Raw genomic sequence first — 26,914 nt, 5'->3', positions numbered from 1 at the left:
GGGCCCCATGGAATTGCCTAGAAGTAGGCTGAATCGCTGCAAGGGCTGAACAGCAGTATCGGGCAGGCTCGGGCAACGCGCGGCCCGTTCGGGTTATCGCTTCTCGGCCTTTTGGCTAAGATCAAGTGTAGTATCTGTTCTTATCAGTTTAATATCTGATACGTCCCCTATCTGGGGACCATATATTACAGGGGCGTAACTAGGAAAGACTGGGCCCCATAGCAAACTTTTGACTGGGGCCCCCCCTCTGCTGGGAATCACACAACCCCCCCCCCTTGTAGATAGTGCCTCCCTATAGATTCCACCACACAGCGCCCCCCTATAGATAGCACCATACACAGCCCCCTGCAGATAACGCCATACAGCCCCCCTGTAGATAACGCCATACAGACCCCCTCTGTAGATAACGCCATACAGCCCCCCCTGTAGATAACGCCATACAGCCCCCCCTGTAGATAACGCCATACAGAACCCCTCTGTAGATAACGCCATATAGCCCCCCCCCCCCCAAAAAAAACGGCCTATAGTTTGTCCTACAAAAGACATGCATCCCCTATCCACAGGATAGGGGATACATGTGTGATCGCTGGCAGCGATAAGGAGAACGGGGGACCGAAAGTCCCCCGAAGTTCTCCATGACTAACCTCGGACTTCCGGCGTCTGCGCAGTTCAATAAAAATGAAAGGAGCGCTAGTCACGCATGCGCACAAGCGCGACCGGCGCTCCATTCATTTCTACGGAGCTGCCGACACAGACCCCGGAAGTCTGAGGTTTGTCATGGAGAACTTAGGGGGGACTTTTGGTCCCCTGTTCTCCTCATCCCTGCCAGCGATCACACATGTATCCCCTATCCTGTGGATAGGGGATACATGTCTTATGTAGGAACAACCCCTTCAGTGGCGTCGCGCTGTAGCAGCTATAGCGGCTGCTAGCGGAGCCTGCGGCCATGGGAGGGGGCCGTGCCGGCGGGTGGCACGGGCCCCCTCATGCTGCAGGCTCTGTAGAAGTCGCTACGGCTGCTATAGCGGTAGTTACGCCACTGCGTATAGGTTTGTACGGCGTAAAACTACAGCTCCCAGCATGGCCTGAACAATGGTAAGGATATGCTGGGAGATGCGGTTTCACAAAAAAAATCCTATCACCATCATCTCGCTGCAGATCATACAGTGACTACATTACTGATTAGAGGCAGAATAAACATTTACATTAAGTGACTCACCGGTGACGTCTCAGATTGTAGTTCTTTTCTTCTCCCTCCGGTTCAGACATCTATGATGGATTTCTCCCGGCCATGACCCATTTCTGCAGTTTTCCGTTCAGATGTCTTCAGCTTCTCACTTTTAAAACATTTCTGCTCCTATAAACAAAGTTAAAATTCTCAACACATCTAAATATAACTGTCACAAACACACAACATGCCCCCTGTAGATAGTGACCTACATAGAAGCCCCTATAGATAGTGCCCACATATGGACTCCAGAGCTGCAAGGCAATAGTGCTAACCACTGAGCCACCGTGCTGCCCTACATATAGCTTCCCCTATAGTTAGTGCTCCACGTATAGCCCACCTCTGTATATAGTGTCTCACATATAGCTCCCCCTGTATATAGTGTCCCACATATAGCCCACCCCTGTAGACTGTGCACTACATATAGCCACCCTGTTGCTAGTGCCCCACAGGTAACCCACCCCTGTATATAGTGTCCCACATATAGACCCCCCTGTATATAGTGCCCCACAGGTAACCCACCCCTGTATATAGTGTCCCACATATAGACCCCCCTGTATATAGTGGCCCACATATAGACCCCCCTGTATATAGTGGCCCACATATAGACCCCCACCTGTATATAGTGGCCCACATATAGAGCCCCCTGTATATAATGGCCCACATATAGAGCCCCCTGTATATAGTGGCCCCCACCCCCACATATAGACCCCCCTGTATATAATGGCCCACATATAGAGCCCCCTGTATATAATGGCCCACACAACCACATATAGACCCCCCTGTAGCTACTACCCCACATATAGACCCCCCTGTAGCTACTGCCCCACATATAGACCCCCCTGTAGCTACTGCCCCACATATAGACCCCCCTGTAGCTACTGCCCCACATATAGACCCCCTATATATAATAGCCCACATAAAGATGACCCCCCCCCCCCACTATAGATAATGCCATTCACATTTTTATGAGGGGAAAAAAAAAAACTTGACATACTCACATTCGCCGGTTCCCACGCTGTTCACTGGCGATGCAGACATGCTCTCTTCTGAGCATGTCTGCAGGAGCTGAACGAGCGTCCTCCAATGACGCCGATTGGCGGGGCAGAATGACTTGCCCCGCCAATCAGCACCTTCCAAGCATGGAAGCGGCGCGATGATGTCATAGCGCCGCTAGCCAATCAGTGTCATTGTAAGGCACTGGATGGTCAGGCACGGAACATGCCCGGCCATTCAGTGCTAATACATGTATTTGGCTGCCGCTAGCACTGGGGCCCCCTCCGGTGCTAGCGACACCTACAGGCATGAGAGGGCCTGTGTAAGGCTCGGCGTCGCGGGCCCCACAGTAGCGGCGCTACCGCTGTAGTAGCCATAACGGCTGCTAGCGGCGCCACCGGGCCCCCTCAAGCCCCGGGCCCCGTAGCAGCCGCTACTGCTGCTACCGCGGTAGTTACGCCACTGATATATTAAATGGATTTTTAGAACAGGGAGATGGAAATAGAGCTTGCTCTGTCCACTCCACGCATTGACCTGGTATTGCAGTATTTCCAGGACCGGTGCACCCTTTCCTTATGTGTTGACTAAAAGCAGATTCCAAAAGTGTTTTTTGTCTTTGCTATTGTTTCTGTCTTTCTGAAGGGATCTCCCCTTTTAATCCCATTATTTCAACACCTGTTGGACAATGCATGAGTGATAATGAGCTCATTGATTAAATGCAATTAATGAATAGATTGCCACCTCTTGTTGTGTGTCGTCTGTGTTTCTGTGTTTCCGGCATTTCACATTGGAACACCTCATTCACCTTCCTTGTCTTCTCTCCGCCCTCCCTTTTAGGTAAGTTAAAGAGCTGCACCTGAGCCAGCCACTGATTGATTGATTGATTGATTGATTGATTGATTGATTGATTGATTGATGCAGCACAACAGTCAAAGAGTGGAGTGGAGTAGGGGAACAGCAAACAGCCAATAAAGCAGCCCGCCCGCTCGCCTGCCCGCCACAATGGACCTACCTGTGTACACTAGATGGATGTGATGGAATGTACTGTCGTCCCTACATTTCAAGAAGAAGTAAGAATTGCAGTTGCAACAAAGCCTTGCTTGCCTACAAAGAGAGCAGCAATTTGGATTTGTTACTATGTTACCTAGAAGAATAACAAACTGTGCAAGGATGGAGGTTGTAGGAGCAAGGAGAAGTTGTCTGTAAAGTTGGTGGATGCCTATTTTCCATTTTGCAGTCCCTTGTCTCCCTCTTGTGGCCTCCTGGAGGCAACTAGCTGTGCAAAAAAAAGACAGCCTGGCGGCCGGCTGTTGCAGTGTTGCCCTCTCAGGCAACACTGAGTGACTGACTGAGCCTCACCGTCTTATATAAAGTTCAGACGGAACTTTGCACGTGTCATAGTGGAGCCCTCAGGATTCCAGAGCCAGCTTTCTGACATCATAATGGGGCCTCAGAGATAAAAGCCTGGGCCCAGGCAGTGTTGGTCAGTGCTGCTCAGCAGGCAGCACTGGACTGGACTGGATTACAGCTGATACAAGGTGTGAAGGAACAAGGGGTGGCTGTGGGCATGCACTTGCTGCCGCTGCCAGTGTTTATCTGCATGGCAGCAGGGCATTTGGGCGTTGCCAGGAAGGCGTTTTTATGTAGATTCCTCCTCTTTCAGCACTGCATTGTGGTGCAAGCAAAAGAAGCAAATCCTGTCTGGCTTCCTCTCCGGCCTTTATTCACCTCCCGTGTAGCTGTGAGTGTGTGAGCCTGCAGGGCCCCATGGAATTGCCTAGAAGTAGGCTGAATCGCTGCAAGGGCTGAACAGCAGTATCGGGCAGGCTCGGGCAACGCGCGGCCCGTTCGGGTTATCGCTTCTCGGCCTTTTGGCTAAGATCAAGTGTAGTATCTGTTCTTATCAGTTTAATATCTGATACGTCCCCTATCTGGGGACCATATATTAAATGGATTTTTAGAACAGGGAGATGGAAATAGAGCTTGCTCTGTCCACTCCACGCATTGACCTGGTATTGCAGTATTTCCAGGACCGGTGCACCCTTTCCTTATGTGTTGACTAAAAGCAGATTCCAAAAGTGTTTTTTGTCTTTGCTATTGTGTCTGTCTTTCTGAAGGGATCTCCCCTTTTAATCCCATTATTTCAACACCTGTTGGACAATGCATGAGTGATAATGAGCTCATTGATTAAATGCAATTAATGAATAGATTGCCACCTCTTGTTGTGTGTCGTCTGTGTTTCTGTGTTTCCGGCATTTCACATTGGAACACCTCATTCACCTTCCTTGTCTTCTCTCCGCCCTCCCTTTTAGGTAAGTTAAAGAGCTGCACCTGAGCCAGCCACTGATTGATTGATTGATTGATTGATTGATTGATTGATTGATTGATTGATTGATTGATTGATGCAGCACAACAGTCAAATAGTGGAGTGGAGTAGGGGAACAGCAAACAGCCAATAAAGCAGCCCGCCCGCTCGCCTGCCCGCCACAATGGACCTACCTGTGTACACTAGATGGATGTGATGGAATGTACTGTCGTCCCTACATTTCAAGAAGAAGTAAGAATTGCAGTTGCAACAAAGCCTTGCTTGCCTACAAAGAGAGCAGCAATTTGGATTTGTTACTATGTTACCTAGAAGAATAACAAACTGTGCAAGGATGGAGGTTGTAGGAGCAAGGAGAAGTTGTCTGTAAAGTTGGTGGATGCCTATTTTCCATTTTGCAGTCCCTTGTCTCCCTCTTGTGGCCTCCTGGAGGCAACTAGCTGTGCAAAAAAAAGACAGCCTGGCGGCCGGCTGTTGCAGTGTTGCCCTCTCAGGCAACACTGAGTGACTGACTGAGCCTCACCGTCTTATATAAAGTTCAGACGGAACTTTGCACGTGTCATAGTGGAGCCCTCAGGATTCCAGAGCCAGCTTTCTGACATCATAATGGGGCCTCAGAGATAAAAGCCTGGGCCCAGGCAGTGTTGGTCAGTGCTGCTCAGCAGGCAGCACTGGACTGGACTGGATTACAGCTGATACAAGGTGTGAAGGAACAAGGGGTGGCTGTGGGCATGCACTTGCTGCCGCTGCCAGTGTTTATCTGCATGGCAGCAGGGCATTTGGGCGTTGCCAGGAAGGCGTTTTTATGTAGATTCCTCCTCTTTCAGCACTGCATTGTGGTGCAAGCAAAAGAAGCAAATCCTGTCTGGCTTCCTCTCCGGCCTTTATTCACCTCCCGTGTAGCTGTGAGTGTGTGAGCCTGCAGGGCCCCATGGAATTGCCTAGAAGTAGGCTGAATCGCTGCAAGGGCTGAACAGCAGTATCGGGCAGGCTCGGGCAACGCGCGGCCCGTTCGGGTTATCGCTTCTCGGCCTTTTGGCTAAGATCAAGTGTAGTATCTGTTCTTATCAGTTTAATATCTGATACGTCCCCTATCTGGGGACCATATATTAAATGGATTTTTAGAACAGGGAGATGGAAATAGAGCTTGCTCTGTCCACTCCACGCATTGACCTGGTATTGCAGTATTTCCAGGACCGGTGCACCCTTTCCTTATGTGTTGACTAAAAGCAGATTCCAAAAGTGTTTTTTGTCTTTGCTATTGTTTCTGTCTTTCTGAAGGGATCTCCCCTTTTAATCCCATTATTTCAACACCTGTTGGACAATGCATGAGTGATAATGAGCTCATTGATTAAATGCAATTAATGAATAGATTGCCACCTCTTGTTGTGTGTCGTCTGTGTTTCTGTGTTTCCGGCATTTCACATTGGAACACCTCATTCACCTTCCTTGTCTTCTCTCCGCCCTCCCTTTTAGGTAAGTTAAAGAGCTGCACCTGAGCCAGCCACTGATTGATTGATTGATTGATTGATTGATTGATTGATTGATTGATTGATTGATTGATGCAGCACAACAGTCAAATAGTGGAGTGGAGTAGGGGAACAGCAAACAGCCAATAAAGCAGCCCGCCCGCTCGCCTGCCCGCCACAATGGACCTACCTGTGTACACTAGATGGATGTGATGGAATGTACTGTCGTCCCTACATTTCAAGAAGAAGTAAGAATTGCAGTTGCAACAAAGCCTTGCTTGCCTACAAAGAGAGCAGCAATTTGGATTTGTTACTATGTTACCTAGAAGAATAACAAACTGTGCAAGGATGGAGGTTGTAGGAGCAAGGAGAAGTTGTCTGTAAAGTTGGTGGATGCCTATTTTCCATTTTGCAGTCCCTTGTCTCCCTCTTGTGGCCTCCTGGAGGCAACTAGCTGTGCAAAAAAAAGACAGCCTGGCGGCCGGCTGTTGCAGTGTTGCCCTCTCAGGCAACACTGAGTGACTGACTGAGCCTCACCGTCTTATATAAAGTTCAGACGGAACTTTGCACGTGTCATAGTGGAGCCCTCAGGATTCCAGAGCCAGCTTTCTGACATCATAATGGGGCCTCAGAGATAAAAGCCTGGGCCCAGGCAGTGTTGGTCAGTGCTGCTCAGCAGGCAGCACTGGACTGGACTGGATTACAGCTGATACAAGGTGTGAAGGAACAAGGGGTGGCTGTGGGCATGCACTTGCTGCCGCTGCCAGTGTTTATCTGCATGGCAGCAGGGCATTTGGGCGTTGCCAGGAAGGCGTTTTTATGTAGATTCCTCCTCTTTCAGCACTGCATTGTGGTGCAAGCAAAAGAAGCAAATCCTGTCTGGCTTCCTCTCCGGCCTTTATTCACCTCCCGTGTAGCTGTGAGTGTGTGAGCCTGCAGGGCCCCATGGAATTGCCTAGAAGTAGGCTGAATCGCTGCAAGGGCTGAACAGCAGTATCGGGCAGGCTCGGGCAACGCGCGGCCCGTTCGGGTTATCGCTTCTCGGCCTTTTGGCTAAGATCAAGTGTAGTATCTGTTCTTATCAGTTTAATATCTGATACGTCCCCTATCTGGGGACCATATATTAAATGGATTTTTAGAACAGGGAGATGGAAATAGAGCTTGCTCTGTCCACTCCACGCATTGACCTGGTATTGCAGTATTTCCAGGACCGGTGCACCCTTTCCTTATGTGTTGACTAAAAGCAGATTCCAAAAGTGTTTTTTGTCTTTGCTATTGTTTCTGTCTTTCTGAAGGGATCTCCCCTTTTAATCCCATTATTTCAACACCTGTTGGACAATGCATGAGTGATAATGAGCTCATTGATTAAATGCAATTAATGAATAGATTGCCACCTCTTGTTGTGTGTCGTCTGTGTTTCTGTGTTTCCGGCATTTCACATTGGAACACCTCATTCACCTTCCTTGTCTTCTCTCCGCCCTCCCTTTTAGGTAAGTTAAAGAGCTGCACCTGAGCCAGCCACTGATTGATTGATTGATTGATTGATTGATTGATTGATTGATTGATTGATTGATTGATTGATTGATTGATGCAGCACAACAGTCAAATAGTGGAGTGGAGTAGGGGAACAGCAAACAGCCAATAAAGCAGCCCGCCCGCTCGCCTGCCCGCCACAATGGACCTACCTGTGTACACTAGATGGATGTGATGGAATGTACTGTCGTCCCTACATTTCAAGAAGAAGTAAGAATTGCAGTTGCAACAAAGCCTTGCTTGCCTACAAAGAGAGCAGCAATTTGGATTTGTTACTATGTTACCTAGAAGAATAACAAACTGTGCAAGGATGGAGGTTGTAGGAGCAAGGAGAAGTTGTCTGTAAAGTTGGTGGATGCCTATTTTCCATTTTGCAGTCCCTTGTCTCCCTCTTGTGGCCTCCTGGAGGCAACTAGCTGTGCAAAAAAAAGACAGCCTGGCGGCCGGCTGTTGCAGTGTTGCCCTCTCAGGCAACACTGAGTGACTGACTGAGCCTCACCGTCTTATATAAAGTTCAGACGGAACTTTGCACGTGTCATAGTGGAGCCCTCAGGATTCCAGAGCCAGCTTTCTGACATCATAATGGGGCCTCAGAGATAAAAGCCTGGGCCCAGGCAGTGTTGGTCAGTGCTGCTCAGCAGGCAGCACTGGACTGGACTGGATTACAGCTGATACAAGGTGTGAAGGAACAAGGGGTGGCTGTGGGCATGCACTTGCTGCCGCTGCCAGTGTTTATCTGCATGGCAGCAGGGCATTTGGGCGTTGCCAGGAAGGCGTTTTTATGTAGATTCCTCCTCTTTCAGCACTGCATTGTGGTGCAAGCAAAAGAAGCAAATCCTGTCTGGCTTCCTCTCCGGCCTTTATTCACCTCCCGTGTAGCTGTGAGTGTGTGAGCCTGCAGGGCCCCATGGAATTGCCTAGAAGTAGGCTGAATCGCTGCAAGGGCTGAACAGCAGTATCGGGCAGGCTCGGGCAACGCGCGGCCCGTTCGGGTTATCGCTTCTCGGCCTTTTGGCTAAGATCAAGTGTAGTATCTGTTCTTATCAGTTTAATATCTGATACGTCCCCTATCTGGGGACCATATATTAAATGGATTTTTAGAACAGGGAGATGGAAATAGAGCTTGCTCTGTCCACTCCACGCATTGACCTGGTATTGCAGTATTTCCAGGACGGGTGCACCCTTTCCTTATGTGTTGACTAAAAGCAGATTCCAAAAGTGTTTTTTGTCTTTGCTATTGTTTCTGTCTTTCTGAAGGGATCTCCCCTTTTAATCCCATTATTTCAACACCTGTTGGACAATGCATGAGTGATAATGAGCTCATTGATTAAATGCAATTAATGAATAGATTGCCACCTCTTGTTGTGTGTCGTCTGTGTTTCTGTGTTTCCGGCATTTCACATTGGAACACCTCATTCACCTTCCTTGTCTTCTCTCCGCCCTCCCTTTTAGGTAAGTTAAAGAGCTGCACCTGAGCCAGCCACTGATTGATTGATTGATTGATTGATTGATTGATTGATTGATTGATTGATTGATTGAACAACAGTCAAATAGTGGAGTGGAGTAGGGGAACAGCAAACAGCCAATAAAGCAGCCCGCCCGCTCGCCTGCCCGCCACAATGGACCTACCTGTGTACACTAGATGGATGTGATGGAATGTACTGTCGTCCCTACATTTCAAGAAGAAGTAAGAATTGCAGTTGCAACAAAGCCTTGCTTGCCTACAAAGAGAGCAGCAATTTGGATTTGTTACTATGTTACCTAGAAGAATAACAAACTGTGCAAGGATGGAGGTTGTAGGAGCAAGGAGAAGTTGTCTGTAAAGTTGGTGGATGCCTATTTTCCATTTTGCAGTCCCTTGTCTCCCTCTTGTGGCCTCCTGGAGGCAACTAGCTGTGCAAAAAAAAGACAGCCTGGCGGCCGGCTGTTGCAGTGTTGCCCTCTCAGGCAACACTGAGTGACTGACTGAGCCTCACCGTCTTATATAAAGTTCAGACGGAACTTTGCACGTGTCATAGTGGAGCCCTCAGGATTCCAGAGCCAGCTTTCTGACATCATAATGGGGCCTCAGAGATAAAAGCCTGGGCCCAGGCAGTGTTGGTCAGTGCTGCTCAGCAGGCAGCACTGGACTGGACTGGATTACAGCTGATACAAGGTGTGAAGGAACAAGGGGTGGCTGTGGGCATGCACTTGCTGCCGCTGCCAGTGTTTATCTGCATGGCAGCAGGGCATTTGGGCGTTGCCAGGAAGGCGTTTTTATGTAGATTCCTCCTCTTTCAGCACTGCATTGTGGTGCAAGCAAAAGAAGCAAATCCTGTCTGGCTTCCTCTCCGGCCTTTATTCACCTCCCGTGTAGCTGTGAGTGTGTGAGCCTGCAGGGCCCCATGGAATTGCCTAGAAGTAGGCTGAATCGCTGCAAGGGCTGAACAGCAGTATCGGGCAGGCTCGGGCAACGCGCGGCCCGTTCGGGTTATCGCTTCTCGGCCTTTTGGCTAAGATCAAGTGTAGTATCTGTTCTTATCAGTTTAATATCTGATACGTCCCCTATCTGGGGACCATATATTAAATGGATTTTTAGAACAGGGAGATGGAAATAGAGCTTGCTCTGTCCACTCCACGCATTGACCTGGTATTGCAGTATTTCCAGGACCGGTGCACCCTTTCCTTATGTGTTGACTAAAAGCAGATTCCAAAAGTGTTTTTTGTCTTTGCTATTGTTTCTGTCTTTCTGAAGGGATCTCCCCTTTTAATCCCATTATTTCAACACCTGTTGGACAATGCATGAGTGATAATGAGCTCATTGATTAAATGCAATTAATGAATAGATTGCCACCTCTTGTTGTGTGTCGTCTGTGTTTCTGTGTTTCCGGCATTTCACATTGGAACACCTCATTCACCTTCCTTGTCTTCTCTCCGCCCTCCCTTTTAGGTAAGTTAAAGAGCTGCACCTGAGCCAGCCACTGATTGATTGATTGATTGATTGATTGATGCAGCACAACAGTCAAATAGTGGAGTGGAGTAGGGGAACAGCAAACAGCCAATAAAGCAGCCCGCCCGCTCGCCTGCCCGCCACAATGGACCTACCTGTGTACACTAGATGGATGTGATGGAATGTACTGTCGTCCCTACATTTCAAGAAGAAGTAAGAATTGCAGTTGCAACAAAGCCTTGCTTGCCTACAAAGAGAGCAGCAATTTGGATTTGTTACTATGTTACCTAGAAGAATAACAAACTGTGCAAGGATGGAGGTTGTAGGAGCAAGGAGAAGTTGTCTGTAAAGTTGGTGGATGCCTATTTTCCATTTTGCAGTCCCTTGTCTCCCTCTTGTGGCCTCCTGGAGGCAACTAGCTGTGCAAAAAAAAGACAGCCTGGCGGCCGGCTGTTGCAGTGTTGCCCTCTCAGGCAACACTGAGTGACTGACTGAGCCTCACCGTCTTATATAAAGTTCAGACGGAACTTTGCACGTGTCATAGTGGAGCCCTCAGGATTCCAGAGCCAGCTTTCTGACATCATAATGGGGCCTCAGAGATAAAAGCCTGGGCCCAGGCAGTGTTGGTCAGTGCTGCTCAGCAGGCAGCACTGGACTGGACTGGATTACAGCTGATACAAGGTGTGAAGGAACAAGGGGTGGCTGTGGGCATGCACTTGCTGCCGCTGCCAGTGTTTATCTGCATGGCAGCAGGGCATTTGGGCGTTGCCAGGAAGGCGTTTTTATGTAGATTCCTCCTCTTTCAGCACTGCATTGTGGTGCAAGCAAAAGAAGCAAATCCTGTCTGGCTTCCTCTCCGGCCTTTATTCACCTCCCGTGTAGCTGTGAGTGTGTGAGCCTGCAGGGCCCCATGGAATTGCCTAGAAGTAGGCTGAATCGCTGCAAGGGCTGAACAGCAGTATCGGGCAGGCTCGGGCAACGCGCGGCCCGTTCGGGTTATCGCTTCTCGGCCTTTTGGCTAAGATCAAGTGTAGTATCTGTTCTTATCAGTTTAATATCTGATACGTCCCCTATCTGGGGACCATATATTAAATGGATTTTTAGAACAGGGAGATGGAAATAGAGCTTGCTCTGTCCACTCCACGCATTGACCTGGTATTGCAGTATTTCCAGGACCGGTGCACCCTTTCCTTATGTGTTGACTAAAAGCAGATTCCAAAAGTGTTTTTTGTCTTTGCTATTGTTTCTGTCTTTCTGAAGGGATCTCCCCTTTTAATCCCATTATTTCAACACCTGTTGGACAATGCATGAGTGATAATGAGCTCATTGATTAAATGCAATTAATGAATAGATTGCCACCTCTTGTTGTGTGTCGTCTGTGTTTCTGTGTTTCCGGCATTTCACATTGGAACACCTCATTCACCTTCCTTGTCTTCTCTCCGCCCTCCCTTTTAGGTAAGTTAAAGAGCTGCACCTGAGCCAGCCACTGATTGATTGATTGATTGATTGATTGATTGATTGATTGATTGATTGATTGATTGATTGATTGAACAACAGTCAAATAGTGGAGTGGAGTAGGGGAACAGCAAACAGCCAATAAAGCAGCCCGCCCGCTCGCCTGCCCGCCACAATGGACCTACCTGTGTACACTAGATGGATGTGATGGAATGTACTGTCGTCCCTACATTTCAAGAAGAAGTAAGAATTGCAGTTGCAACAAAGCCTTGCTTGCCTACAAAGAGAGCAGCAATTTGGATTTGTTACTATGTTACCTAGAAGAATAACAAACTGTGCAAGGATGGAGGTTGTAGGAGCAAGGAGAAGTTGTCTGTAAAGTTGGTGGATGCCTATTTTCCATTTTGCAGTCCCTTGTCTCCCTCTTGTGGCCTCCTGGAGGCAACTAGCTGTGCAAAAAAAAGACAGCCTGGCGGCCGGCTGTTGCAGTGTTGCCCTCTCAGGCAACACTGAGTGACTGACTGAGCCTCACCGTCTTATATAAAGTTCAGACGGAACTTTGCACGTGTCATAGTGGAGCCCTCAGGATTCCAGAGCCAGCTTTCTGACATCATAATGGGGCCTCAGAGATAAAATCCTGGGCCCAGGCAGTGTTGGTCAGTGCTGCTCAGCAGGCAGCACTGGACTGGACTGGATTACAGCTGATACAAGGTGTGAAGGAACAAGGGGTGGCTGTGGGCATGCACTTGCTGCCGCTGCCAGTGTTTATCTGCATGGCAGCAGGGCATTTGGGCGTTGCCAGGAAGGCGTTTTTATGTAGATTCCTCCTCTTTCAGCACTGCATTGTGGTGCAAGCAAAAGAAGCAAATCCTGTCTGGCTTCCTCTCCGGCCTTTATTCACCTCCCGTGTAGCTGTGAGTGTGTGAGCCTGCAGGGCCCCATGGAATTGCCTAGAAGTAGGCTGAATCGCTGCAAGGGCTGAACAGCAGTATCGGGCAGGCTCGGGCAACGCGCGGCCCGTTCGGGTTATCGCTTCTCGGCCTTTTGGCTAAGATCAAGTGTAGTATCTGTTCTTATCAGTTTAATATCTGATACGTCCCCTATCTGGGGACCATATATTAAATGGATTTTTAGAACAGGGAGATGGAAATAGAGCTTGCTCTGTCCACTCCACGCATTGACCTGGTATTGCAGTATTTCCAGGACCGGTGCACCCTTTCCTTATGTGTTGACTAAAAGCAGATTCCAAAAGTGTTTTTTGTCTTTGCTATTGTTTCTGTCTTTCTGAAGGGATCTCCCCTTTTAATCCCATTATTTCAACACCTGTTGGACAATGCATGAGTGATAATGAGCTCATTGATTAAATGCAATTAATGAATAGATTGCCACCTCTTGTTGTGTGTCGTCTGTGTTTCTGTGTTTCCGGCATTTCACATTGGAACACCTCATTCACCTTCCTTGTCTTCTCTCCGCCCTCCCTTTTAGGTAAGTTAAAGAGCTGCACCTGAGCCAGCCACTGATTGATTGATTGATTGATTGATTGATTGATTGATTGATTGATTGATTGATGCAGCACAACAGTCAAATAGTGGAGTGGAGTAGGGGAACAGCAAACAGCCAATAAAGCAGCCCGCCCGCTCGCCTGCCCGCCACAATGGACCATCCTGTGTACACTAGATGGATGTGATGGAATGTACTGTCGTCCCTACATTTCAAGAAGAAGTAAGAATTGCAGTTGCAACAAAGCCTTGCTTGCCTACAAAGAGAGCAGCAATTTGGATTTGTTACTATGTTACCTAGAAGAATAACAAACTGTGCAAGGATGGAGGTTGTAGGAGCAAGGAGAAGTTGTCTGTAAAGTTGGTGGATGCCTATTTTCCATTTTGCAGTCCCTTGTCTCCCTCTTGTGGCCTCCTGGAGGCAACTAGCTGTGCAAAAAAAAGACAGCCTGGCGGCCGGCTGTTGCAGTGTTGCCCTCTCATGCAACACTGAGTGACTGACTGAGCCTCACCGTCTTATATAAAGTTCAGACGGAACTTTGCACGTGTCATAGTGGAGCCCTCAGGATTCCAGAGCCAGCTTTCTGACATCATAATGGGGCCTCAGAGATAAAAGCCTGGGCCCAGGCAGTGTTGGTCAGTGCTGCTCAGCAGGCAGCACTGGACTGGACTGGATTACAGCTGATACAAGGTGTGAAGGAACAAGGGGTGGCTGTGGGCATGCACTTGCTGCCGCTGCCAGTGTTTATCTGCATGGCAGCAGGGCATTTGGGCGTTGCCAGGAAGGCGTTTTTATGTAGATTCCTCCTCTTTCAGCACTGCATTGTGGTGCAAGCAAAAGAAGCAAATCCTGTCTGGCTTCCTCCCCGGCCTTTATTCACCTCCCGTGTAGCTGTGAGTGTGTGAGCCTGCAGGGCCCCATGGAATTGCCTAGAAGTAGGCTGAATCGCTGCAAGGGCTGAACAGCAGTATCGGGCAGGCTCGGGCAACGCGCGGCCCGTTCGGGTTATCGCTTCTCGGCCTTTTGGCTAAGATCAAGTGTAGTATCTGTTCTTATCAGTTTAATATCTGATACGTCCCCTATCTGGGGACCATATATTAAATGGATTTTTAGAACAGGGAGATGGAAATAGAGCTTGCTCTGTCCACTCCACGCATTGACCTGGTATTGCAGTATTTCCAGGACCGGTGCACCCTTTCCTTATGTGTTGACTAAAAGCAGATTCCAAAAGTGTTTTTTGTCTTTGCTATTGTTTCTGTCTTTCTGAAGGGATCTCCCCTTTTAATCCCATTATTTCAACACCTGTTGGACAATGCATGAGTGATAATGAGCTCATTGATTAAATGCAATTAATGAATAGATTGCCACCTCTTGTTGTGTGTCGTCTGTGTTTCTGTGTTTCCGGCATTTCACATTGGAACACCTCATTCACCTTCCTTGTCTTCTCTCCGCCCTCCCTTTTAGGTAAGTTAAAGAGCTGCACCTGAGCCAGCCACTGATTGATTGATTGATTGATGCAGCACAACAGTCAAATAGTGGAGTGGAGTAGGGGAACAGCAAACAGCCAATAAAGCAGCCCGCCCGCTCGCCTGCCCGCCACAATGGACCTACCTGTGTACACTAGATGGATGTGATGGAATGTACTGTCGTCCCTACATTTCAAGAAGAAGTAAGAATTGCAGTTGCAACAAAGCCTTGCTTGCCTACAAAGAGAGCAGCAATTTGGATTTGTTACTATGTTACCTAGAAGAATAACAAACTGTGCAAGGATGGAGGTTGTAGGAGCAAGGAGAAGTTGTCTGTAAAGTTGGTGGATGCCTATTTTCCATTTTGCAGTCCCTTGTCTCCCTCTTGTGGCCTCCTGGAGGCAACTAGCTGTGCAAAAAAAAGACAGCCTGGCGGCCGGCTGTTGCAGTGTTGCCCTCTCAGGCAACACTGAGTGACTGACTGAGCCTCACCGTCTTATATAAAGTTCAGACGGAACTTTGCACGTGTCATAGTGGAGCCCTCAGGATTCCAGAGCCAGCTTTCTGACATCATAATGGGGCCTCAGAGATAAAAGCCTGGGCCCAGGCAGTGTTGGTCAGTGCTGCTCAGCAGGCAGCACTGGACTGGACTGGATTACAGCTGATACAAGGTGTGAAGGAACAAGGGGTGGCTGTGGGCATGCACTTGCTGCCGCTGCCAGTGTTTATCTGCATGGCAGCAGGGCATTTGGGCGTTGCCAGGAAGGCGTTTTTATGTAGATTCCTCCTCTTTCAGCACTGCATTGTGGTGCAAGCAAAAGAAGCAAATCCTGTCTGGCTTCCTCTCCGGCCTTTATTCACCTCCCGTGTAGCTGTGAGTGTGTGAGCCTGCAGGGCCCCATGGAATTGCCTAGAAGTAGGCTGAATCGCTGCAAGGGCTGAACAGCAGTATCGGGCAGGCTCGGGCAACGCGCGGCCCGTTCGGGTTATCGCTTCTCGGCCTTTTGGCTAAGATCAAGTGTAGTATCTGTTCTAATCAGTTTAATATCTGATACGTCCCCTATCTGGGGACCATATATTAAATGGATTTTTAGAACAGGGAGATGGAAATAGAGCTTGCTCTGTCCACTCCACGCATTGACCTGGTATTGCAGTATTTCCAGGACCGGTGCACCCTTTCCTTATGTGTTGACTAAAAGCAGATTCCAAAAGTGTTTTTTGTCTTTGCTATTGTTTCTGTCTTTCTGAAGGGATCTCCCCTTTTAATCCCATTATTTCAACACCTGTTGGACAATGCATGAGTGATAATGAGCTCATTGATTAAATGCAATTAATGAATAGATTGCCACCTCTTGTTGTGTGTCGTCTGTGTTTCTGTGTTTCCGGCATTTCACATTGGAACACCTCATTCACCTTCCTTGTCTTCTCTCCGCCCTCCCTTTTAGGTAAGTTAAAGAGCTGCACCTGAGCCAGCCACTGATTGATTGATTGATTGATTGATTGATTGATTGATTGATTGATGCAGCACAACAGTCAAATAGTGGAGTGGAGTAGGGGAACAGCAAACAGCCAATAAAGCAGCCCGCCCGCTCGCCTGCCCGCCACAATGGACCTACCTGTGTACACTAGATGGATGTGATGGAATGTACTGTCGTCCCTACATTTCAAGAAGAAGTAAGAATTGCAGTTGCAACAAAGCCTTGCTTGCCTACAAAGAGAGCAGCAATTTGGATTTGTTACTATGTTACCTAGAAGAATAACAAACTGTGCAAGGATGGAGGTTGTAGGAGCAAGGAGAAGTTGTCTGTAAAGTTGGTGGATGCCTATTTTCCATTTTGCAGTCCCTTGTCTCCCTCTTGTGGCCTCCTGGAGGCAACTAGCTGTGCAAAAAAAAGACAGCCTGGCGGCCGGCTGTTGCAGTGTTGCCCTCTCAGGCAACACTGAGTGACTGACTGAGCCTCACCGTCTTATATAAAGTTCAGACGGAACTTTGCACGTGTCATAGTGGAGCCCTCAGGATTCCAGAGCCAGCTTTCTGACATCATAATGGGGCCTCAGAGATAAAAGCCTGGGCCCAGGCAGTGTTGGTCAGTGCTGCTCAGCAGGCAGCACTGGACTGGACTGGATTACAGCTGATACAAGGTGTGAAGGAACAAGGGGTGGCTGTGGGCATGCACTTGCTGCCGCTGCCAGTGTTTATCTGCATGGCAGCAGGGCATTTGGGCGTTGCCAGGAAGGCGTTTTTATGTAGATTCCTCCTCTTTCAGCACTGCATTGTGGTGCAAGCAAAAGAAGCAAATCCTGTCTGGCTTCCTCTCCGGCCTTTATTCACCTCCCGTGTAGCTGTGAGTGTGTGAGCCTGCAGGGCCCCATGGAATTGCCTAGAAGTAGGCTGAATCGCTGCAAGGGCTGAACAGCAGTATCGGGCAGGCTCGGGCAACGCGCGGCCCGTTCGGGTTATCGCTTCTCGGCCTTTTGGCTAAGATCAAGTGTAGTATCTGTTCTTATCAGTTTAATATCTGATACGTCCCCTATCTGGGGACCATATATTAAATGGATTTTTAGAACAGGGAGATGGAAATAGAGCTTGCTCTGTCCACTCCACGCATTGACCTGGTATTGCAGTATTTCCAGGACCGGTGCACCCTTTACTTATGTGTTGACTAAAAGCAGATTCCAAAAGTGTTTTTTGTCTTTGCTATTGTTTCTGTCTTTCTGAAGGGATCTCCCCTTTTAATCCCATTATTTCAACACCTGTTGGACAATGCATGAGTGATAATGAGCTCATTGATTAAATGCAATTAATGAATAGATTGCCACCTCTTGTTGTGTGTCGTCTGTGTTTCTGTGTTTCCGGCATTTCACATTGGAACACCTCATTCACCTTCCTTGTCTTCTCTCCGCCCTCCCTTTTAGGTAAGTTAAAGAGCTGCACCTGAGCCAGCCACTGATTGATTGATTGATTGATTGATTGATTGATTGATTGATTGATTGCAGCACAACAGTCAAATAGTGGAGTGGAGTAGGGGAACAGCAAACAGCCAATAAAGCAGCCCGCCCGCTCGCCTGCCCGCCACAATGGACCTACCTGTGTACACTAGATGGATGTGATGGAATGTACTGTCGTCCCTACATTTCAAGAAGAAGTAAGAATTGCAGTTGCAACAAAGCCTTGCTTGCCTACAAAGAGAGCAGCAATTTGGATTTGTTACTATGTTACCTAGAAGAATAACAAACTGTGCAAGGATGGAGGTTGTAGGAGCAAGGAGAAGTTGTCTGTAAAGTTGGTGGATGCCTATTTTCCATTTTGCAGTCCCTTGTCTCCCTCTTGTGGCCTCCTGGAGGCAACTAGCTGTGCAAAAAAAAGACAGCCTGGCGGCCGGCTGTTGCAGTGTTGCCCTCTCAGGCAACACTGAGTGACTGACTGAGCCTCACCGTCTTATATAAAGTTCAGACGGAACTTTGCACGTGTCATAGTGGAGCCCTCAGGATTCCAGAGCCAGCTTTCTGACATCATAATGGGGCCTCAGAGATAAAAGCCTGGGCCCAGGCAGTGTTGGTCAGTGCTGCTCAGCAGGCAGCACTGGACTGGACTGGATTACAGCTGATACAAGGTGTGAAGGAACAAGGGGTGGCTGTGGGCATGCACTTGCTGCCGCTGCCAGTGTTTATCTGCATGGCAGCAGGGCATTTGGGCGTTGCCAGGAAGGCGTTTTTATGTAGATTCCTCCTCTTTCAGCACTGCATTGTGGTGCAAGCAAAAGAAGCAAATCCTGTCTGGCTTCCTCTCCGGCCTTTATTCACCTCCCGTGTAGCTGTGAGTGTGTGAGCCTGCAGGGCCCCATGGAATTGCCTAGAAGTAGGCTGAATCGCTGCAAGGGCTGAACAGCAGTATCGGGCAGGCTCGGGCAACGCGCGGCCCGTTCGGGTTATCGCTTCTCGGCCTTTTGGCTAAGATCAAGTGTAGTATCTGTTCTTATCAGTTTAATATCTGATACGTCCCCTATCTGGGGACCATATATTAAATGGATTTTTAGAACAGGGAGATGGAAATAGAGCTTGCTCTGTCCACTCCACGCATTGACCTGGTATTGCAGTATTTCCAGGACCGGTGCACCCTTTCCTTATGTGTTGACTAAAAGCAGATTCCAAAAGTGTTTTTTGTCTTTGCTATTGTTTCTGTCTTTCTGAAGGGATCTCCCCTTTTAATCCCATTATTTCAACACCTGTTGGACAATGCATGAGTGATAATGAGCTCATTGATTAAATGCAATTAATGAATAGATTGCCACCTCTTGTTGTGTGTCGTCTGTGTTTCTGTGTTTCCGGCATTTCACATTGGAACACCTCATTCACCTTCCTTGTCTTCTCTCCGCCCTCCCTTTTAGGTAAGTTAAAGAGCTGCACCTGAGCCAGCCACTGATTGATTGATTGATTGATTGATTGATTGATTGATTGATTGATGCAGCACAACAGTCAAATAGTGGAGTGGAGTAGGGGAACAGCAAACAGCCAATAAAGCAGCCCGCCCGCTCGCCTGCCCGCCACAATGGACCTACCTGTGTACACTAGATGGATGTGATGGAATGTACTGTCGTCCCTACATTTCAAGAAGAAGTAAGAATTGCAGTTGCAACAAAGCCTTGCTTGCCTACAAAGAGAGCAGCAATTTGGATTTGTTACTATGTTACCTAGAAGAATAACAAACTGTGCAAGGATGGAGGTTGTAGGAGCAAGGAGAAGTTGTCTGTAAAGTTGGTGGATGCCTATTTTCCATTTTGCAGTCCCTTGTCTCCCTCTTGTGGCCTCCTGGAGGCAACTAGCTGTGCAAAAAAAAGACAGCCTGGCGGCCGGCTGTTGCAGTGTTGCCCTCTCAGGCAACACTGAGTGACTGACTGAGCCTCACCGTCTTATATAAAGTTCAGACGGAACTTTGCACGTGTCATAGTGGAGCCCTCAGGATTCCAGAGCCAGCTTTCTGACATCATAATGGGGCCTCAGAGATAAAAGCCTGGGCCCAGGCAGTGTTGGTCAGTGCTGCTCAGCAGGCAGCACTGGACTGGACTGGATTACAGCTGATACAAGGTGTGAAGGAACAAGGGGTGGCTGTGGGCATGCACTTGCTGCCGCTGCCAGTGTTTATCTGCATGGCAGCAGGGCATTTGGGCGTTGCCAGGAAGGCGTTTTTATGTAGATTCCTCCTCTTTCAGCACTGCATTGTGGTGCAAGCAAAAGAAGCAAATCCTGTCTGGCTTCCTCTCCGGCCTTTATTCACCTCCCGTGTAGCTGTGAGTGTGTGAGCCTGCAGGGCCCCATGGAATTGCCTAGAAGTAGGCTGAATCGCTGCAAGGGCTGAACAGCAGTATCGGGCAGGCTCGGGCAACGCGCGGCCCGTTCGGGTTATCGCTTCTCGGCCTTTTGGCTAAGATCAAGTGTAGTATCTGTTCTTATCAGTTTAATATCTGATACGTCCCCTATCTGGGGACCATATATTAAATGGATTTTTAGAACAGGGAGATGGAAATAGAGCTTGCTCTGTCCACTCCACGCATTGACCTGGTATTGCAGTATTTCCAGGACCGGTGCACCCTTTCCTTATGTGTTGACTAAAAGCAGATTCCAAAAGTGTTTTTTGTCTTTGCTATTGTTTCTGTCTTTCTGAAGGGATCTCCCCTTTTAATCCCATTATTTCAACACCTGTTGGACAATGCATGAGTGATAATGAGCTCATTGATTAAATGCAATTAATGAATAGATTGCCACCTCTTGTTGTGTGTCGTCTGTGTTTCTGTGTTTCCGGCATTTCACATTGGAACACCTCATTCACCTTCCTTGTCTTCTCTCCGCCCTCCCTTTTAGGTAAGTTAAAGAGCTGCACCTGAGCCAGCCACTGATTGATTGATTGATTGATTGATTGATTGATTGATTGATTGATTGATTGATTGATTGATTGATGCAGCACAACAGTCAAATAGTGGAGTGGAGTAGGGGAACAGCAAACAGCCAATAAAGCAGCCCGCCCGCTCGCCTGCCCGCCACAATGGACCTACCTGTGTACACTAGATGGATGTGATGGAATGTACTGTCGTCCCTACATTTCAAGAAGAAGTAAGAATTGCAGTTGCAACAAAGCCTTGCTTGCCTACAAAGAGAGCAGCAATTTGGATTTGTTACTATGTTACCTAGAAGAATAACAAACTGTGCAAGGATGGAGGTTGTAGGAGCAAGGAGAAGTTGTCTGTAAAGTTGGTGGATGCCTATTTTCCATTTTGCAGTCCCTTGTCTCCCTCTTGTGGCCTCCTGGAGGCAACTAGCTGTGCAAAAAAAAGACAGCCTGGCGGCCGGCTGTTGCAGTGTTGCCCTCTCAGGCAACACTGAGTGACTGACTGAGCCTCACCGTCTTATATAAAGTTCAGACGGAACTTTGCACGTGTCATAGTGGAGCCCTCAGGATTCCAGAGCCAGCTTTCTGACATCATAATGGGGCCTCAGAGATAAAAGCCTGGGCCCAGGCAGTGTTGGTCAGTGCTGCTCAGCAGGCAGCACTGGACTGGACTGGATTACAGCTGATACAAGGTGTGAAGGAACAAGGGGTGGCTGTGGGCATGCACTTGCTGCCGCTGCCAGTGTTTATCTGCATGGCAGCAGGGCATTTGGGCGTTGCCAGGAAGGCGTTTTTATGTAGATTCCTCCTCTTTCAGCACTGCATTGTGGTGCAAGCAAAAGAAGCAAATCCTGTCTGGCTTCCTCTCCGGCCTTTATTCACCTCCCGTGTAGCTGTGAGTGTGTGAGCCTGCAGGGCCCCATGGAATTGCCTAGAAGTAGGCTGAATCGCTGCAAGGGCTGAACAGCAGTATCGGGCAGGCTCGGGCAACGCGCGGCCCGTTCGGGTTATCGCTTCTCGGCCTTTTGGCTAAGATCAAGTGTAGTATCTGTTCTTATCAGTTTAATATCTGATACGTCCCCTATCTGGGGACCATATATTAAATGGATTTTTAGAACAGGGAGATGGAAATAGAGCTTGCTCTGTCCACTCCACGCATTGACCTGGTATTGCAGTATTTCCAGGACCGGTGCACCCTTTCCTTATGTGTTGACTAAAAGCAGATTCCAAAAGTGTTTTTTGTCTTTGCTATTGTTTCTGTCTTTCTGAAGGGATCTCCCCTTTTAATCCCATTATTTCAACACCTGTTGGACAATGCATGAGTGATAATGAGCTCATTGATTAAATGCAATTAATGAATAGATTGCCACCTCTTGTTGTGTGTCGTCTGTGTTTCTGTGTTTCCGGCATTTCACATTGGAACACCTCATTCACCTTCCTTGTCTTCTCTCCGCCCTCCCTTTTAGGTAAGTTAAAGAGCTGCACCTGAGCCAGCCACTGATTGATTGATTGATTGATTGATTGATTGATTGATTGATTGATTGATTGATTGATTGATGCAGCACAACAGTCAAATAGTGGAGTGGAGTAGGGGAACAGCAAACAGCCAATAAAGCAGCCCGCCCGCTCGCCTGCCCGCCACAATGGACCTACCTGTGTACACTAGATGGATGTGATGGAATGTACTGTCGTCCCTACATTTCAAGAAGAAGTAAGAATTGCAGTTGCAACAAAGCCTTGCTTGCCTACAAAGAGAGCAGCAATTTGGATTTGTTACTATGTTACCTAGAAGAATAACAAACTGTGCAAGGATGGAGGTTGTAGGAGCAAGGAGAAGTTGTCTGTAAAGTTGGTGGATGCCTATTTTCCATTTTGCAGTCCCTTGTCTCCCTCTTGTGGCCTCCTGGAGGCAACTAGCTGTGCAAAAAAAAGACAGCCTGGCGGCCGGCTGTTGCAGTGTTGCCCTCTCAGGCAAAACTGAGTGACTGACTGAGCCTCACCGTCTTATATAAAGTTCAGACGGAACTTTGCACGTGTCATAGTGGAGCCCTCAGGATTCCAGAGCCAGCTTTCTGACATCATAATGGGGCCTCAGAGATAAAAGCCTGGGCCCAGGCAGTGTTGGTCAGTGCTGCTCAGCAGGCAGCACTGGACTGGACTGGATTACAGCTGATACAAGGTGTGAAGGAACAAGGGGTGGCTGTGGGCATGCACTTGCTGCCGCTGCCAGTGTTTATCTGCATGGCAGCAGGGCATTTGGGCGTTGCCAGGAAGGCGTTTTTATGTAGATTCCTCCTCTTTCAGCACTGCATTGTGGTGCAAGCAAAAGAAGCAAATCCTGTCTGGCTTCCTCTCCGGCCTTTATTCACCTCCCGTGTAGCTGTGAGTGTGTGAGCCTGCAGGGCCCCATGGAATTGCCTAGAAGTAGGCTGAATCGCTGCAAGGGCTGAACAGCAGTATCGGGCAGGCTCGGGCAACGCGCGGCCCGTTCGGGTTATCGCTTCTCGGCCTTTTGGCTAAGATCAAGTGTAGTATCTGTTCTTATCAGTTTAATATCTGATACGTCCCCTATCTGGGGACCATATATTAAATGGATTTTTAGAACAGGGAGATGGAAATAGAGCTTGCTCTGTCCACTCCACGCATTGACCTGGTATTGCAGTATTTCCAGGACCGGTGCACCCTTTCCTTATGTGTTGACTAAAAGCAGATTCCAAAAGTGTTTTTTGTCTTTGCTATTGTTTCTGTCTTTCTGAAGGGATCTCCCCTTTTAATCCCATTATTTCAACACCTGTTGGACAATGCATGAGTGATAATGAGCTCATTGATTAAATGCAATTAATGAATAGATTGCCACCTCTTGTTGTGTGTCGTCTGTGTTTCTGTGTTTCCGGCATTTCACATTGGAACACCTCATTCACCTTCCTTGTCTTCTCTCCGCCCTCCCTTTTAGGTAAGTTAAAGAGCTGCACCTGAGCCAGCCACTGATTGATTGATTGATTGATTGATTGATTGATTGATTGATTGATTGATTGATGCAGCACAACAGTCAAATAGTGGAGTGGAGTAGGGGAACAGCAAACAGCCAATAAAGCAGCCCGCCCGCTCGCCTGCCCGCCACAATGGACCTACCTGTGTACACTAGATGGATGTGATGGAATGTACTGTCGTCCCTACATTTCAAGAAGAAGTAAGAATTGCAGTTGCAACAAAGCCTTGCTTGCCTACAAAGAGAGCAGCAATTTGGATTTGTTACTATGTTACCTAGAAGAATAACAAACTGTGCAAGGATGGAGGTTGTAGGAGCAAGGAGAAGTTGTCTGTAAAGTTGGTGGATGCCTATTTTCCATTTTGCAGTCCCTTGTCTCCCTCTTGTGGCCTCCTGGAGGCAACTAGCTGTGCAAAAAAAGACAGCCTGGCGGCCGGCTGTTGCAGTGTTGCCCTCTCAGGCAACACTGAGTGACTGACTGAGCCTCACCGTCTTATATAAAGTTCAGACGGAACTTTGCACGTGTCATAGTGGAGCCCTCAGGATTCCAGAGCCAGCTTTCTGACATCATAATGGGGCCTCAGAGATAAAAGCCTGGGCCCAGGCAGTGTTGGTCAGTGCTGCTCAGCAGGCAGCACTGGACTGGACTGGATTACAGCTGATACAAGGTGTGAAGGAACAAGGGGTGGCTGTGGGCATGCACTTGCTGCCGCTGCCAGTGTTTATCTGCATGGCAGCAGGGCATTTGGGCGTTGCCAGGAAGGCGTTTTTATGTAGATTCCTCCTCTTTCAGCACTGCATTGTGGTGCAAGCAAAAGAAGCAAATCCTGTCTGGCTTCCTCTCCGGCCTTTATTCACCTCCCGTGTAGCTGTGAGTGTGTGAGCCTGCAGGGCCCCATGGAATTGCCTAGAAGTAGGCTGAATCGCTGCAAGGGCTGAACAGCAGTATCGGGCAGGCTCGGGCAACGCGCGGCCCGTTCGGGTTATCGCTTCTCGGCCTTTTGGCTAAGATCAAGTGTAGTATCTGTTCTTATCAGTTTAATATCTGATACGTCCCCTATCTGGGGACCATATATTAAATGGATTTTTAGAACAGGGAGATGGAAATAGAGCTTGCTCTGTCCACTCCACGCATTGACCTGGTATTGCAGTATTTCCAGGACCGGTGCACCCTTTCCTTATGTGTTGACTAAAAGCAGATTCCAAAAGTGTTTTTTGTCTTTGCTATTGTTTCTGTCTTTCTGAAGGGATCTCCCCTTTTAATCCCATTATTTCAACACCTGTTGGACAATGCATGAGTGATAATGAGCTCATTGATTAAATGCAATTAATGAATAGATTGCCACCTCTTGTTGTGTGTCGTCTGTGTTTCTGTGTTTCCGGCATTTCACATTGGAACACCTCATTCACCTTCCTTGTCTTCTCTCCGCCCTCCCTTTTAGGTAAGTTAAAGAGCTGCACCTGAGCCAGCCACTGATTGATTGATTGATTGATTGATTGATTGATTGATTGATTGATTGATTGATTGATTGATTGATGCAGCACAACAGTCAAATAGTGGAGTGGAGTAGGGGAACAGCAAACAGCCAATAAAGCAGCCCGCCCGCTCGCCTGCCCGCCACAATGGACCTACCTGTGTACACTAGATGGATGTGATGGAATGTACTGTCGTCCCTACATTTCAAGAAGAAGTAAGAATTGCAGTTGCAACAAAGCCTTGCTTGCCTACAAAGAGAGCAGCAATTTGGATTTGTTACTATGTTACCTAGAAGAATAACAAACTGTGCAAGGATGGAGGTTGTAGGAGCAAGGAGAAGTTGTCTGTAAAGTTGGTGGATGCCTATTTTCCATTTTGCAGTCCCTTGTCTCCCTCTTGTGGCCTCCTGGAGGCAACTAGCTGTGCAAAAAAAAGACAGCCTGGCGGCCGGCTGTTGCAGTGTTGCCCTCTCAGGCAACACTGAGTGACTGACTGAGCCTCACCGTCTTATATAAAGTTCAGACGGAACTTTGCACGTGTCATAGTGGAGCCCTCAGGATTCCAGAGCCAGCTTTCTGACATCATAATGGGGCCTCAGAGATAAAAGCCTGGGCCCAGGCAGTGTTGGTCAGTGCTGCTCAGCAGGCAGCACTGGACTGGACTGGATTACAGCTGATACAAGGTGTGAAGGAACAAGGGGTGGCTGTGGGCATGCACTTGCTGCCGCTGCCAGTGTTTATCTGCATGGCAGCAGGGCATTTGGGCGTTGCCAGGAAGGCGTTTTTATGTAGATTCCTCCTCTTTCAGCACTGCATTGTGGTGCAAGCAAAAGAAGCAAATCCTGTCTGGCTTCCTCTCCGGCCTTTATTCACCTCCCGTGTAGCTGTGAGTGTGTGAGCCTGCAGGGCCCCATGGAATTGCCTAGAAGTAGGCTGAATCGCTGCAAGGGCTGAACAGCAGTATCGGGCAGGCTCGGGCAACGCGCGGCCCGTTCGGGTTATCGCTTCTCGGCCTTTTGGCTAAGATCAAGTGTAGTATCTATTCTTATCAGTTTAATATCTGATACGTCCCCTATCTGGGGACCATATATTAAATGGATTTTTAGAACAGGGAGATGGAAATAGAGCTTGCTCTGTCCACTCCACGCATTGACCTGGTATTGCAGTATTTCCAGGACCGGTGCACCCTTTCCTTATGTGTTGACTAAAAGCAGATTCCAAAAGTGTTTTTTGTCTTTGCTATTGTTTCTGTCTTTCTGAAGGGATCTCCCCTTTTAATCCCATTATTTCAACACCTGTTGGACAATGCATGAGTGATAATGAGCTCATTGATTAAATGCAATTAATGAATAGATTGCCACCTCTTGTTGTGTGTCGTCTGTGTTTCTGTGTTTCCGGCATTTCACATTGGAACACCTCATTCACCTTCCTTGTCTTCTCTCCGCCCTCCCTTTTAGGTAAGTTAAAGAGCTGCACCTGAGCCAGCCACTGATTGATTGATTGATTGATTGATTGATTGATTGATTGATTGATTGATTGATTGATTGATTGATGCAGCACAACAGTCAAATAGTGGAGTGGAGTAGGGGAACAGCAAACAGCCAATAAAGCAGCCCGCCCGCTCGCCTGCCCGCCACAATGGACCTACCTGTGTACACTAGATGGA

General features: G+C 48.2%; 17 non-coding genes and 1 pseudogene across 17 annotated transcripts; all 18 read left to right on the top strand.

The window, feature by feature from the left end:
- Positions 1-95: 95 nt before the first annotated feature.
- Positions 96-290, top strand: LOC142711501 (U2 spliceosomal RNA). Its single transcript, XR_012869908.1, has one exon. It is a non-coding gene; the product is annotated as a U2 spliceosomal RNA (small nuclear RNA).
- Positions 291-2,584: 2,294 nt separating this feature from the next.
- LOC142711502 (U2 spliceosomal RNA) lies at positions 2,585-2,795 on the top strand (annotated as a pseudogene).
- Positions 2,796-4,079: 1,284 nt separating this feature from the next.
- LOC142711542 (U2 spliceosomal RNA) lies at positions 4,080-4,270 on the top strand. Its single transcript, XR_012869944.1, has one exon. It is a non-coding gene; the product is annotated as a U2 spliceosomal RNA (small nuclear RNA).
- Positions 4,271-5,566: 1,296 nt separating this feature from the next.
- Positions 5,567-5,757, top strand: LOC142711541 (U2 spliceosomal RNA). Its single transcript, XR_012869943.1, has one exon. It is a non-coding gene; the product is annotated as a U2 spliceosomal RNA (small nuclear RNA).
- Positions 5,758-7,049: 1,292 nt separating this feature from the next.
- LOC142711540 (U2 spliceosomal RNA) lies at positions 7,050-7,240 on the top strand. The gene has a single exon (XR_012869942.1). It is a non-coding gene; the product is annotated as a U2 spliceosomal RNA (small nuclear RNA).
- A 1,304-nt stretch (positions 7,241-8,544) lies between these two features.
- LOC142711497 (U2 spliceosomal RNA) lies at positions 8,545-8,735 on the top strand. Its single transcript, XR_012869905.1, has one exon. It is a non-coding gene; the product is annotated as a U2 spliceosomal RNA (small nuclear RNA).
- A 1,286-nt stretch (positions 8,736-10,021) lies between these two features.
- Positions 10,022-10,212, top strand: LOC142711539 (U2 spliceosomal RNA). Its single transcript, XR_012869941.1, has one exon. It is a non-coding gene; the product is annotated as a U2 spliceosomal RNA (small nuclear RNA).
- A 1,264-nt stretch (positions 10,213-11,476) lies between these two features.
- Positions 11,477-11,667, top strand: LOC142711537 (U2 spliceosomal RNA). The gene has a single exon (XR_012869940.1). It is a non-coding gene; the product is annotated as a U2 spliceosomal RNA (small nuclear RNA).
- A 1,294-nt stretch (positions 11,668-12,961) lies between these two features.
- Positions 12,962-13,152, top strand: LOC142711535 (U2 spliceosomal RNA). Its single transcript, XR_012869938.1, has one exon. It is a non-coding gene; the product is annotated as a U2 spliceosomal RNA (small nuclear RNA).
- Positions 13,153-14,440: 1,288 nt separating this feature from the next.
- On the top strand, positions 14,441-14,631 carry LOC142711534 (U2 spliceosomal RNA). The gene has a single exon (XR_012869937.1). It is a non-coding gene; the product is annotated as a U2 spliceosomal RNA (small nuclear RNA).
- Positions 14,632-15,887: 1,256 nt separating this feature from the next.
- Positions 15,888-16,078, top strand: LOC142711499 (U2 spliceosomal RNA). Its single transcript, XR_012869907.1, has one exon. It is a non-coding gene; the product is annotated as a U2 spliceosomal RNA (small nuclear RNA).
- A 1,280-nt stretch (positions 16,079-17,358) lies between these two features.
- Positions 17,359-17,549, top strand: LOC142711533 (U2 spliceosomal RNA). Its single transcript, XR_012869936.1, has one exon. It is a non-coding gene; the product is annotated as a U2 spliceosomal RNA (small nuclear RNA).
- Positions 17,550-18,830: 1,281 nt separating this feature from the next.
- Positions 18,831-19,021, top strand: LOC142711532 (U2 spliceosomal RNA). Its single transcript, XR_012869935.1, has one exon. It is a non-coding gene; the product is annotated as a U2 spliceosomal RNA (small nuclear RNA).
- A 1,280-nt stretch (positions 19,022-20,301) lies between these two features.
- Positions 20,302-20,492, top strand: LOC142711531 (U2 spliceosomal RNA). Its single transcript, XR_012869934.1, has one exon. It is a non-coding gene; the product is annotated as a U2 spliceosomal RNA (small nuclear RNA).
- Positions 20,493-21,792: 1,300 nt separating this feature from the next.
- Positions 21,793-21,983, top strand: LOC142711530 (U2 spliceosomal RNA). Its single transcript, XR_012869933.1, has one exon. It is a non-coding gene; the product is annotated as a U2 spliceosomal RNA (small nuclear RNA).
- Positions 21,984-23,279: 1,296 nt separating this feature from the next.
- LOC142711529 (U2 spliceosomal RNA) lies at positions 23,280-23,470 on the top strand. The gene has a single exon (XR_012869932.1). It is a non-coding gene; the product is annotated as a U2 spliceosomal RNA (small nuclear RNA).
- Positions 23,471-24,757: 1,287 nt separating this feature from the next.
- Positions 24,758-24,948, top strand: LOC142711528 (U2 spliceosomal RNA). Its single transcript, XR_012869931.1, has one exon. It is a non-coding gene; the product is annotated as a U2 spliceosomal RNA (small nuclear RNA).
- Positions 24,949-26,248: 1,300 nt separating this feature from the next.
- On the top strand, positions 26,249-26,439 carry LOC142711498 (U2 spliceosomal RNA). The gene has a single exon (XR_012869906.1). It is a non-coding gene; the product is annotated as a U2 spliceosomal RNA (small nuclear RNA).
- Positions 26,440-26,914: the final 475 nt, after the last annotated feature.

Source organism: Rhinoderma darwinii, unplaced genomic scaffold, assembly GCF_050947455.1.
Source record: "Rhinoderma darwinii isolate aRhiDar2 unplaced genomic scaffold, aRhiDar2.hap1 Scaffold_4282, whole genome shotgun sequence".
Classification (NCBI taxonomy): domain Eukaryota; kingdom Metazoa; phylum Chordata; class Amphibia; order Anura; family Rhinodermatidae; genus Rhinoderma; species Rhinoderma darwinii.
Note: the sequence above shows the minus strand (reverse complement) of the source record. Positions and strands in the feature narration are given on the sequence as shown.